Genomic DNA, 13,198 nt, shown 5'->3' on the forward strand with positions numbered 1-13,198 from the left:
ATATCTCTTTGAAAGAAAAGTGACTGGTTTTAGCTGTAGAAAATCAATGTTTGCTCATGTATAGAGAATGAAATTTCATAATTTTGGCATGGTCTCATACTTGTAGTCTCATGTTTATTGGACTCTTCTAAAGTTGTTTAAATTCCTATTTATGAAGGAAGGATAATTGATGAGGAAAATGAGTAATTATTACCTTGTTGTGAAGTTTTACTGGATAATATTTTTTTTCATTTTAGTAATAACAATTGATAGTATCTACTATTAGCAGGACATTTTTCAGCTAACACAGCACTTTCAGAGGCATTATTTCTTTCTATGCTTATAACTGCACAGGAGAGTATTATTATCATCAATATTTTACAGATGACGAAATTGAGCTACATGGACTTTAAGGACTTAGACAAGATTTCACAGTAACCAACAGAATCAGGACCAAACTCTGGGTCTTACTGAAATTCTCTCATTATTTATGACTTCTTTGCTTGTAAGCCCTTTAAGTCAATAAGATCTAACAACAGACCTCCTGGCGTGTTTGGAAGGCAACCTTTCTCTGTCTCTTCCCAGAATCACTTGCCTTAGACGTCTTTTCCACCTTCATTTGCTGCTTGAACCTTGATTCACCCTTCTGTTCCCTCTAATTCGGGTATTATATGTGTTCTGTATGGTATCTTGAATTTGACTTGAAACGTTCACATTTATTTGTCAAATTAATAACTCAAACAGTTACATATTAGCAGGAAACCAGAAGCCTGTAAGTCTAAAAAGAGGCGTTCTACCCTACAACTGCCAGCAGAGAATACATCTGAGTTGCTCATTCACTCCTACCATTGCTTCTGGCTGCCATGCGGTGTTGCCATGGTAAACACACCTCAAACAATTCTGTAGCTAAAACTTATTCCCTGTGGCCAAGCGCCTGATAGGTATGCATCCCTTTTTAGCTCTCAGGGATACCTCTTGTTACATGCCTTGATTATAGCTCTTGTTGATCACATTTCCAGGTCCAGGCATTATTCCCTGAAGCAGCGTGGCCTTGTTGAGTTTGGGAGGGTTCCCTCCATATGCCTCCAGCTACCTCATCTCTCAGAAACATCCGTATGTCCAAATCCAAGCCTCCAGCTGATGTGCTGTCTTTCCTCAAGGCAATTTTATTTTAGTGACTTATTGCTCTTTCCTGCCACAGACTTTTGTGGGGTCTGTGGCAGAAAAGAGATCCTGATCCATCTTAACAGGTCTCTCAAACTTTGAATTTTGGGGAACAGGTAGGTTCTTTCTTCTAGAAGAATCACGAGTCTCAACAGATGGCAGATTTGTTCATATTACACCCTCTCCCTTTTCCAAGGAAGAAGTTGCCTTCATGCCTCACGTTCACAAAACTAAGAAGACACCTTCAAAGCCAGGAAAAGGTCTCCTCTATCTGTGGAAAAGTTGGTGTAAGCTTAAAATAAATCTGCCTTGGGCAGAGTTGGTTCCTTCTCAGAGCTGAAGAAAAATCTGTTTTATGCCTTCTGACAGCCGTGGGAGTTCCTCTGGCTGTTAGATGGTGTCCTCCCGATAGCATCACATGGTCCTCCCTCTATACATGCCAGTCTGTGTGTCCAAATGCCCCATTTGTATAAGGATGTCTGTCTTACTGGATCAGAACCCACTCTGATGACCTCACTGTACCTTGTCTTCTGCAAAGACACCATTTCCAAATTATATTCACAGGTACTGAGGGTTAGGACTTCAACGTCTTTTATGGGAGACAAAATTCAATCCAGAGAGGGAGGAAAGCGCAGGAAGTAAATTAGGTTTTCTAACACTAAGTACCATGGGATTTGTACTGTATTCTGAAGTCTCATAATTTTTTCAATAGCTATTAAAATGTTTATTCAGAAATGTACTTAGTTGTCATAGATTTAATGGCTTCTGATTTTTCTAAAAAATATGTTTCTTTAAATTTTTATTTTTAGTTTATTTTACTTTACAATACTGTATTGGTTTTGCCATACATTGACATGAATCCACCACGGGTGTACATGCAATCCCAAACATGAACCCCCCCTCCCACCTCCCTCCCCACAACATCCCTCTGGGTCATCCCCGTGCACCAGCCCCAAGCATGCTGTATCCTGCATCGGACATAGACTGGTGATTCAATTCTTACATGATAGTATACATGTTTCAATGCCATTCTCCCAAATCATCCCACCCTCTCCCTCTCCCTCAGAGTCCAAAAGTCCGTTATACACAGCTGTGTCTTTTTTCCTGTCTTGCATACAGGGTCGTCATTGCCATCTTTCTAAATTCCATATATATGTGTTAGTATACTGTGTTGGTGTTTTTCTTTCTGGCTTACTTCACTCTGTATAATCGGCTCCAGTTTCATCCATCTCATCAGAACTGATTCAAATGTATTATTTTTAATGGCTGAGTAATACTCCATTGTGTATATGTACCACAGCTTTCTTATCCATTCATCTGCTGATGGACATCTAGGTTGCTTCCATGTCCTGGCTATTATAAACAGTGCTGTGATGAACATTGGGGTACACGTGTCTCTTTCAATTCTGGTTTCCTCGGTGTGTATGCCCAGCAGTGGGATTGCTGGGTCATATGGCAGTTCTATTCGCAATTTTTTAAGGAATCTCCACACTGTTCTCCATAGTGGTTGTACTAATTTGCATTCCCACCAACAGTGTAGGAGGGTTCCCTTTTCTCCACACCCTCTCCAGCATTTATTGCTTGGAGATTTTTGGATCGCAGACATTCTGACTGGTGTGAAGTGGTACCTCATTGTGGTTTTGATTTGCATTTCTCTAATAATGAGTGATGTTGAGCATCTTTTTATGTGTTTGTTAGCCCTCCGTATGTCTTCTTTGGGGAAATGTCTATTTAGTTCTTTGGCCCATTTTTTGATTGGGTCATTTATTTTTCTGGAATTGAGTTGCATAGGCTCTACTACAAAGCCACAGTCATCAAGACAGTATGGTACTGGCACAAAGACAGAAATATAGATCAATGGAACAAAATAGAAAGCCCAGAGATAAAGCCACACACATATGGACACCTTATCTTTGACAAAGGAGGCAAGAATATACAATGGAGTAAAGACAATCTCTTTAACAAGTGGTGCTGGGAAAACTGGTCAACCACTTGTAAAAGAATGAAACTAGATTACTTTCTAATACCACACACAAAAATAAACTCAAAATGGATTAAAGATCTAAATGTACGACCAGAAACTATAAAACTCCTAGAGGAGAACATAGGCAAAACACTCTCTGACATAAATCACAGCAGGATCCTCTATGATCCACCTCCCAGAATTCTGGAAATAAAAGCAAAAATAAACAAATGGGATCTAATTAAAATTAAAAGCTTCTGCACAACAAAGGAAAATATAAACAAGGTGAAGAGACAGCCTTCGGAATGGGAGAAAATAATAGCAAATGAAGCAACTGACAAACAACTAATCTCAAAAATATACAAAAATATGTTTTTAAAAAAATTTTCCTTTTAAAGAATTTTCAACTGAATCTTGACTTATTGCCTTACTATTATGTAGACAGTTTTCTGAGAATTACTTCTAAGTTTCTTTGAAATACATTTCTTAAAAAAAAGACTTTTGGGCTTTAAAGAGAAGTAAATGGGGAATAATACCTGTAGGCAATATAGAGTACCCTTATTTATAATCTTAGCTTTGCATGTATTTTGTCTATTCATATTACCCAGGGATAATAGAATGAAACATTTATTCACTGTTGCTTGATTTTCCTTGTAAGCTTACAGAGATACCTCATGAGGATGTAATTTTAGAGATATAAAATAGAATGAATACTTATTACCATTTACAAATACGATCTAGAATAATATTGAGATGCTTCCTAAATTTAAACAAATGAATTTAACAGTCGTTATCTTTTCTATATCCATTTAAGTAAAATAAAACAGTAGTTAAAAGTAAATATAATATATGTATAAAACTACTTAGAAAAAAAGTCTTTCAGTTCAGTTCAGTTCAGTCCCTCAGTCTTATCCGACACATGGAGACCCCATGGACCACAGCACGCCAGACTTCCCTGTCCATCACCAACTCCCAGAGCATATACAAACTCAGTGTCTATCGAGTTGGTGATGCCATCCTATCATCTCATCCTCTGTAGTCCCGTTCTCCTCCTGCATTTGATCTCACCCAGCTGCTGCTGCTAAGTCACTTCAGTCATGTCCAACTCTGTGCGACCCCAGAGACGGCACCCCACCAGGTCCCCCGTCCCTGGGATTCTCCAGGCAAGAACACTAGAGTGGGTTGCCATTTCCTTCTCCAGTGCATGACAGTGAAAAGTGAAAGTGAAGTCGCTCAGTCCTGTCCGACTCTTAGCGACCCCATGGACTGCAGCCTACCAGGCTTCTCCATCCATAGGATTTTCCAGGCAAGAGTACTGGAGTGGGTTGCCATTCAGGGTCTTTTCCAATGAGTCAGTTCTTCACACCAGGTGGCCAAAGTACTGGAACTTCAGCTTCAGCATCAATCCTTCCAATGAATAATCAGGATTGATTTCCTTTAGGATGGAGTGGTTGGATCTCCTTGCAGTCCAAGGGACTCTCAAGAGTCTTCTCCAACACCACAGTTCAAAAGCATCAGTTCTTTGGCGCTCAGCTTTCTTTATAGTCCAACTCTCACTACAGTACATGACTAGTGGAAAAACCATGGCTTAGACTAGATGAATCTTTGTTGTCAAAGTAATGTCTCTGCTTTTTAATATGCTGTCTAAGTTGGTCATAACTTTTCTTCCAAGGAGCAAGCATCTTTTAACTTCATGGCTGCAGTCACCATCTGCAGTGATTTTGGAGCCCCCCAAAAATAGTCCGTCACTCTTTCCATTGTTTCCCCATCTATTTGCCATGAAGGGATGGGACCGAATGCCATGATCCTAGTTTTCTGAATGTTGAGTTTTGAGCCATCTTTTTCACTCTCCTCTTTGACTTCAAGAGGCTCTTTAGTTCTTCTTGACTTCTGGCCATATGGGTGGTGTCATGTGCATATCTGAGGTTATTGATATTTCTCCCGGCAATCTTAATTCCAGCTTGTGCTTCATTCAGCCTGGCATTTCTCATGATGTACTCTGCATGTAAGTTGAATAAGCAGGGTAACAATATACACCCATGATGTACTACTTCCCCGATTTGGAACCAGTCTGTTGTTCCATGTCCTATTTTAACTGTTGTTTCTTAACCTGAATACAGATTTCTCAAGAGGCAGGTCAGGTAGTCTGCTATTCCCATCTCTTTAAGAATTTTCCAAGTTTATTGTGATCCACACTGTCAAAGGCTTTGGCATAGTCAATAAAGCAGAAGTAGATATTTTTCCAGAACACTCTTGCTTTTTAGATGATCCAAAGGAGGTTGGCAATTTGAACTCTGGTTCCTCTGCCTATTCTAAAACCAGCTTGAACATCTGCAAGTTCATGGTTCGTGTACTGTTGAAGCCTGACTTGGAGAATTTTGAGCATTACTTTGCTAGTGTGTGAGATGAGTGCAATTGTGCAGTAGTTTCAGTATTCTTTGGCATTGCCTTTTTTGGGATTGGAATGAAAACTGACCTTTTCTAGTCCTGTGGCCACTGGTGAGTTTTCCAAATTTGCTGGCATATTGAGTGTAGCACTTTCTCAGCATAATTTTTTAGGATTTGAAATAGTTCAATTGGAATTTCATTACCTCCACTAGCTTTGTTCATAGTGATGCTTCCTAAGGCCCACTTGACTTCACATTCCAGGATGTCTGGCTCTAGGTGAGTGATCACACCATCATGGTTATCTACGTCATGAAGATCTCTTTTGTATAGTTCTTCGGTGTATTCTTGCCACCTCTTCTTAATATCTTTTGCTTCAAAGGATAGGAAACTGAAAGATGAACTACCCCACTCAGTAGGTGACCAATATTCTACTGGTAAAGAGTAGAGGAATAAAAGTTTGAAAAGATGGAGCCAAAGCAAGCCCAACACCCCATTGTGTATGTGACCAGTGATGGAAGTAAAGTCCGATGCTGTAAAGAACAATATTCCATAGGAGCCTGGAATGTTAGGACCATGAATAAAGGCAAACTGGAAGTGGTTAAACAGGAGGTGGCAAGATTGAACATCAACATCTTAGGAATCAGTGAACTAAAATGGAACAGAATGGTTGCATTAAACTCAGTTCAGTTTAGTTCAGTTCAGTTCAGTCGCTCAGTCGTGTCCGACTCTTTGCGACCCCATGTACCGCAGCATACCAGGCTCCCTGTCCATCACCTACTCCCAGTGTCCACCCAAACCCATGTCCATTGAATCGGTGATGCCGTCCAACCATCTAATCCTCTGTTGTCCCCTTCTCCGCCTGCCCTCAATCTTTCCCAGCATCAGGGTCCTTTCTAATGAGTCAGCTCTCCTCATTAGGTGGCCAAAGTATTGGAGTTTCAGCTTCAACATCAGTCCCTCCAATGAACACCCAGGACTGATCTCCTTTAGGATGGACTGGTTGGATCTCCTTGCAGTCCAAGGGACTCTCAAGAGTCTTCTCCAATACCACAGTTCAAGAGCATCAATTATTCGGCGCTCAGCTTTCTTTATAGTCCAACTCTCACATCCATACATGACCACTGCAAAAACCATAGCCTTGACTAGATGGATCTTTGTTGGCAGTGTAATGTCTCTGCTTTTGAATATGCTATCTAGGTTGGTCATAACTTTCCTTCCAAGGAGTAAGCGTCTTTTAATTTCATGGCTGCAATCACCATCTGCAGTGATTTTGGAGCCCATAAAAATAAAGTCTGACACTGTTTCCGCTGTTTCCACATCTATTTGCCATGAAGTGATGGGACCAGATGCCATGATCTTCATTTTCTGAATGTTGAGCTCTAAGCCAACTTTTTCACTCTCCTCTTTCACTTTCATCAAGAGGCTCTTTAGTTCTTCTTCACTTTCTGCCATAAGGGTGGTGTCATCTGCATATCTCAGGTTATTGATATTTTTCCCATCAATCTTGATTCCAGCTTGTGCTTCTTCCAGCCCAGTGTTTCTCATGATGTACTCTGCATAGAAGTTAAATAAGCAGGGTGACAATATACAGCCTTGACATACTCCTTTTCCTGTTTGGAACACGTCTGTTGTTCCATGTCCAGTTCTAACTGTTGCTTCCTGACCTGCATACAGATTTCTCAAGAGGCAGATCAGGTGGTCTGGTATTCCCATCTCTTTCAGAATTTTCAACAGTTCGTTGTGATCCACACAGTCAAAGGCTTTAGTCTGTAACTCAGATGACCATTATATATACTACTGTGAGGAAGAATCCCTTAGAGGAAGTGGAGTAGCCCTGATAGTCAGCAAGAGTCCAAAATGCAGTACTTGGATGCAATCTCAAAAATGACAGAATGATCTCTGTTCATTTCCAAGGCAAACCATTCCATATCACAGTGATACAAGTCTATGCCCCAACCAGTAATGCTGAAGAAGCTGAAGTTGAACGGTTCTATGAAGACCTTCAAAACCTTCTAGAACTAACACCCCCCAAAATATGTCCTTTTCATTATAGGGGACTGGAATGCAAAACAGGAAGTCAAGAGCTACCTGGAGTAACAGTAAAATTTCACCTTGGAATACAAAATGAAGCAAGGCTAAGGCTAATAGAGTTTTGCCAAGAGAACACACTGGTCATAGCAAACACCCTATTCCAACGACACAGGAGAAGACTCTACACATGAATATCACCAGATTGTCAATACCGAAATCATATTGATTATATTCTTTGCAGCCAAGGATGGAGCGGCTTTATACAGTCAGCAAAAACAAGACTGGGAGTTGATTGTGGCTCAGATCAAGAATTCCTTATTGCCAAATTCAGACTTAAAGTAGGGAAAACCACTAGACCATTCAGGTATGACCTAAATCAAATCCCTTATGATTATAAGTGGAAGTGACAAATAGATTCAAGTGATTATCTCTGATAGAGTGCCTGAAGTACTATGGACAGAAGTTCGTGACATTGTACAGGAGGCAGTAATCAAGACCATCCCAAGAAAAAGAAATGCAAAAAGGCAAAATGGTTGTCTGAAGAGGACTTAAAAATAGATGAGAAAAGAGAAGCAAAAGCCAAAGGGGAAAAGGAAAGATATACCCATTTGAATGCAGAGTTGAAAAGAATAGCAAGGAGAGATAAGAAAGCCTTCCTCGGTGATCAATGAAATGAAATAGAGGAAAAAGGTCTTTGGAGTAAGACAAATAAATATTGTTTAATATCAACTTAATGTTATTTGAATAGCCCTGGGTAAGTAACCTAACTTCCAAACCTCGATTTTCTCATGTCCAAAATTTGGATAATAATTTCATTTTCCTAATAAAACTTATGGAATAATTGTTTTAAAATTATGTGTACCATGCTTACAGCAGTGCCAGAGCAGTGAGCAGAAAATAAACATCAGCTATTTTGTCAATATACCAATGAAATTAATCAGTTTCTTTGAAATTATACTTACTATTTTATTCTGTTAAAGCCCTGAGCTGAAGAGCAAGGGCTGCTGTGACTCTGTGCTTAGAGCAATACTAGAGGTATAGTTGGCAATGAATTGTTGCTGTTTTATGTCAGAGAGTGTAACTATGGTTCTGTTTTTTAAATAGTTCTTTCTATAAGACTAATAGTTTTAGTTGAGTTAGAACCCACCCTGAGTCATAATATTAAAAACATTAAAAACATTTATCTCATCCTTTGGCTGTTGATTTTTCTTTATCATTAGACACCCTTTCCTATGCTTTTATTCTCAAAATTTTTTGTTATTTTGTTAATTAGAATCTGCATTTCTTATTGTCACGTACTTTTATTCTTTAAGTGGTTGTTTATTTTTAAAAGTTATAAAAGCAAAAAAACCACATGCAAACAAATCTCCATTATATAAGTAATACATGTTCATTGGGTGAATAAACAGATAGGAGTGCACACACACACATATACATGAATCAGGCCACCTGTAGTCTCACACTCCATACGGAATCAATGTTTGCAGTTTGAGAGAGCATCTCTTAATATTATGTCTGGCTCTTACAATGTCTTCTGGTCAATTACATTTCATCTGCGTTGATGCCTGCTCTACCTGGCCAGCTCTTTTGGTTGTAGCGACATCCAGGAGGCAAGAGGAGCCAGCAGGGGTTTTATATTCATTTCCCAGCCCCAGGGCCTTTTCATATTGCGATGGCTCCCCGGAGGACTGCTGAGGTAGCAGACATTCAAAGTGAAATTTATTTTCTTTGCCTACTATTGTAAACTGGAAAGACACAAACTCTGAGACACCTGTTTTCCAGATGAGAGATATGGTCACCCTAGTTCAGCCCATGTGAATTTACCCTCTGTTTACTGTCTGCCCATTCTCTCCAGCTCTTTTCCCATCTGTCTTTCAAAGTGAAGCTAATGGCAATTTATTTTATTACATATGTTTCTCATTTTACTATTGAAGACTGAAAGTCCTTAATCTGCAATTCTGAAATTTCGTTTTCATACCCCAAATGTTCTAAGAACGAAAATATTTCCATAATTAATATGAGGCATTTACAGTTATTATTTATGATATTCAATGTGAATATTCAAATGTCAGACTACCAAAGTATAAATACACTTGATTACAGAATATTGCCCCAGATTCCTCTCCAGGTGGTATGTAGCCTGTGTTATCTGCGCTAGATTACCTCTCTAAAATCCAAGACAGTCCGAATTATAGACAAAACTGGCCCTAGAGATCTTGAAAGAGTCTTCAGCCTTTATTAGGCCAAAGAGGGGGCTAAGGACTGGTATAATGAAGGGAAGGGCTGAGGAGGATGGTTTCATTTCAACTGCACCAGCATTCTATGAACTTCAGCTCTGTACTCACCCTGCTCTTATGATAATGGAAGTGTAAACTCTTTGCAGTCCCCTCCTTCTTTATTTTGTCCATTTCTTACCATGTTTTGCCAACCGAGACATGTTTCTTGAATTCCTACACATAATGCTTTTTATTTCTACTAATGACACAATATATTTCCTTTCACAAATAAAATATAGATTTCCTTTGCAATCAGTACCACACAACAGTTAGGCTAGAATGATCCTTTGCTAGAACTATTTTACGTATGGTACCTATTTGTGGGGGACAGTAAATCAATAAATCCATGTCATAGTTTTTCTCTGAGTTCAGAGGATCCCCCAGGAAATAGCGAAAGATCGCACTTAAAGGCTATAGAAAGAAGGGAATAAAGAACAGAAGCAGAAGATGTAGGAACAAAGGGATTTCCTTTCCATGGCAGACGGTCGAATTATTCTTAGTCGTCGCTGTTAACATTATTTGGAAAATACCTACCAATGACATGTCATGTTTTTACCCTATAACACACTGTGAGGACTTTGTATTGTTTCCCCCTTGATATCCGTAAATATCAGAGTAATGCCTTTCTGCTAGTTACCGAGTAAAGGAACTTAAAAAAAAAAAAAAAAAGTTTCTCATTCCAAGTTTTTCCTACAATGCCAGGTGTAAAAATTCAGGTACAAGTGAGGACTGTAAAGCGGGTTTTCTCAGTCTCAGAACTATTAATATTTTGGGCTGGAGAAAATCTTTGTTGTCCAGGGCTGTCCTGGAAACTGCAGAAAGTTAGCAGCTTTCCTAGTCTGTACCCACCAAATAACCAGGGGTACTCCCTCTCCCCCAAGTTGTGACAAGGAAGATTATCTCTACATATAGCTAAAAATGCCCTGAAGGCAAAATCATTCCTGCCTCCCCAACTGAGAACCACCTTCTATGGGGTAACTCTTCAGTGTTTTAGAGGTTTCTTTCTGTAGGGAGAGTTAGTGCTGCCATTGTGATGGCTTTACAGCTGAGGGTGGGGATAATCCCTGGCCACATGTTCTTCTGAATTTTACTTTGCATCTCTTTCATTTTGCTGTATTTGTTTGTCACTGATGCTGAGCTAAGACTTTTGCTGGGTGCTGGAAAAGTAGTGATTAAGAGAGCAAGGTCCCTGATCTCATGGGGTGTGCCTTCTGAAAGGGGGTGGGGTGGGCGAGTAACAAGTGTAAATAATCAGTGCATGCATGCGAGCTTGCTCAGTCCTGTCTGACTCTTCATGACCCCTTGGACTGTAGCCCCCCAGGCTCCTCTGTCCATGGGATTTCCCAGGCAAGGATACTGGAGTGTGTTGCCATTTCCTACTCCAAGGGATCTTCTCCTCTATTCGCAGGCAGATTCCTTACAACTAGCACCATCATCAGCAACCAAGTGTATGAATAATATGATTTCAAACACTCAAAGATGCTATAAATAAAATAGATAATTGGGCAGCATGATTGGAGGACAGTTGATTGCTACTTTAGACAGGAATCAGAGTTTTCTCTAACCTCTGAGCTCTAAAAAGAAAGATCTAAGGAAGATGTGTGATAGAAAGTGTGAATAAGTTAGTTTTGCTCAATGGCAGTGAGAAGGCCAGTGTGGCAGGAACTGAGAATTTACTGAGAGTGGTACTCCATGAAGTTGCACTTAGGGAAGGTCTGTGTGCCACAAAGAGCAGCAGTTTGATTTCACTGTGATTGCAATGGGCCACCATTAGACGCTTTTAAGCAGAGGAACAGAATTAGCATGTTCTCACTTAAGATTTTCTTTTTTCTTTCTTTCTTTTTTTTTTTTTTTTACTTTACAATTTTGTATTGGTTTTGCCATACATCAACATGAATCTGCCACAGGTGTACACGTGTTCCCCATCCTGAACCCCCCTGCCACGTCCCTCCCTGCACCATCCCTCTGGGTCATCCCAGTGCACCAGCCCCAAGCATCCTGTATCATGCATGCATCAAACCTGGACTGGTGATTAGTTTCTTATATGATATTATAAGTTTTGATATTATATTATTAGTTTCTTATATGATATTCATGATATTATACATGTTTCAATGCCATTCTCCCAAATCATCCCACCCTCTCCCTCTCTCACAGTGCCCAAAAGACTGTTCTATACATCTGTGTCTCTTTTGCTGTCTTGCATACAAGGTTTTCATTACCATCTTTCTAAATTCCATATATATGCATTGGTATACTGTATTGGTGTTTTTCTTTCTGGCTTACTTCACTCTATATAATCGGCTCCAGTTTCATCCACCTCATTAGAACTGATTCAAATGTATTCTTTTTAATGGCTGAGTAATAATACTCCATTGTGTATATGTACCACAGCTTTCTTATCCATTCATCTGCTGATGGACATCTAGGTTGTTTCCATGTCCTGGCTATTATAAACAGTGCTGCGATGAACATTGGGGTACATGTGTCTCTTTCAATTCTGGTTTCCTCGGTGTGTATGCCCAGCAGTGGGATTGCTGAGTCATAAGGCAGTTCAATTTCCAGTTTTTTAAGGAATCTCCACACTGTTCTCCACAGTGGCTGTACTAGTTTGCATTCCCACCAACAGTGTAAGAGGGTTCCCTTTTCTCCACACCCTCTCCAGCATTTATTGCTTGTAGACTTTTGGATCGCAGCCATTCTGACTGGCATGAAATGTTACCTCACTGTGGTTTTGATTTGCATTTCTCTGAGAATGAGTGATGTTGAGCATCTTTTCATGTGTTTGTTAGCCATCTGTATGTCTTCTTTGGAGAAATGTCTGTTTAGTTCTTTGGCCCATTTTTTGAATGGGTCATTTATTTTCCTGAAATTGAGCTGCAGGAGTTGCTTGTATATTTTTGTTTAAAAAGAGCCTTTTGAAGAAATGAGTGATGGTGGTGGTTTTAGTTGAGTTGAACATTTAAAACAGAGAGACTGGAAGATTCAAAATGTATTGCTGCTGCTGCTGCTGCTAAGTTGCTTCAGTCGTGTCCAACTCTGTGTGACTCCATAGACGGCAGCCTACCAGGCTCTTCCATCCTATTAGAGCAGCTGAACTGCTAATAGCTGCTATTGTATTGATGAGATAACAAGGTGATTCCTATGTTTGAAGCTTCAATAGTTAGAAAGCTGATACTGCCATTTACTGAGATAGGGAATCCTTTTGGGGGAACAGGCTGGTTTAAGATGCTGCAGGCATTTGGGGGAGTCCTTAAAGGTCACATCTCTCCCCTCTTGTAACTTTTTGCTTTGTGATTACTCAAGAAATGAGACTATCCATCTTTTTTAGATGCTCTTTCGTGAACCTCTAACTTGGAATCCAGTGAACCCTACCCTAATTTTTGAAATACCAAAT

The 13,198-nt window shown here is 39.8% G+C and overlaps 1 protein-coding gene across 3 annotated transcripts in view; it reads left to right on the top strand.

Moving 5' to 3' along the window:
- The window catches only part of MACROD2 (mono-ADP ribosylhydrolase 2), a 2,333,538-nt gene that overhangs the window by 681,322 nt on the left and 1,639,018 nt on the right, over window positions 1-13,198 (top strand). The gene's annotated exons all lie outside the window — the stretch shown is intronic.

This window comes from Ovis canadensis, chromosome 13 (assembly GCF_042477335.2).
Source record: "Ovis canadensis isolate MfBH-ARS-UI-01 breed Bighorn chromosome 13, ARS-UI_OviCan_v2, whole genome shotgun sequence".
Classification (NCBI taxonomy): Eukaryota; Metazoa; Chordata; class Mammalia; order Artiodactyla; family Bovidae; genus Ovis; species Ovis canadensis.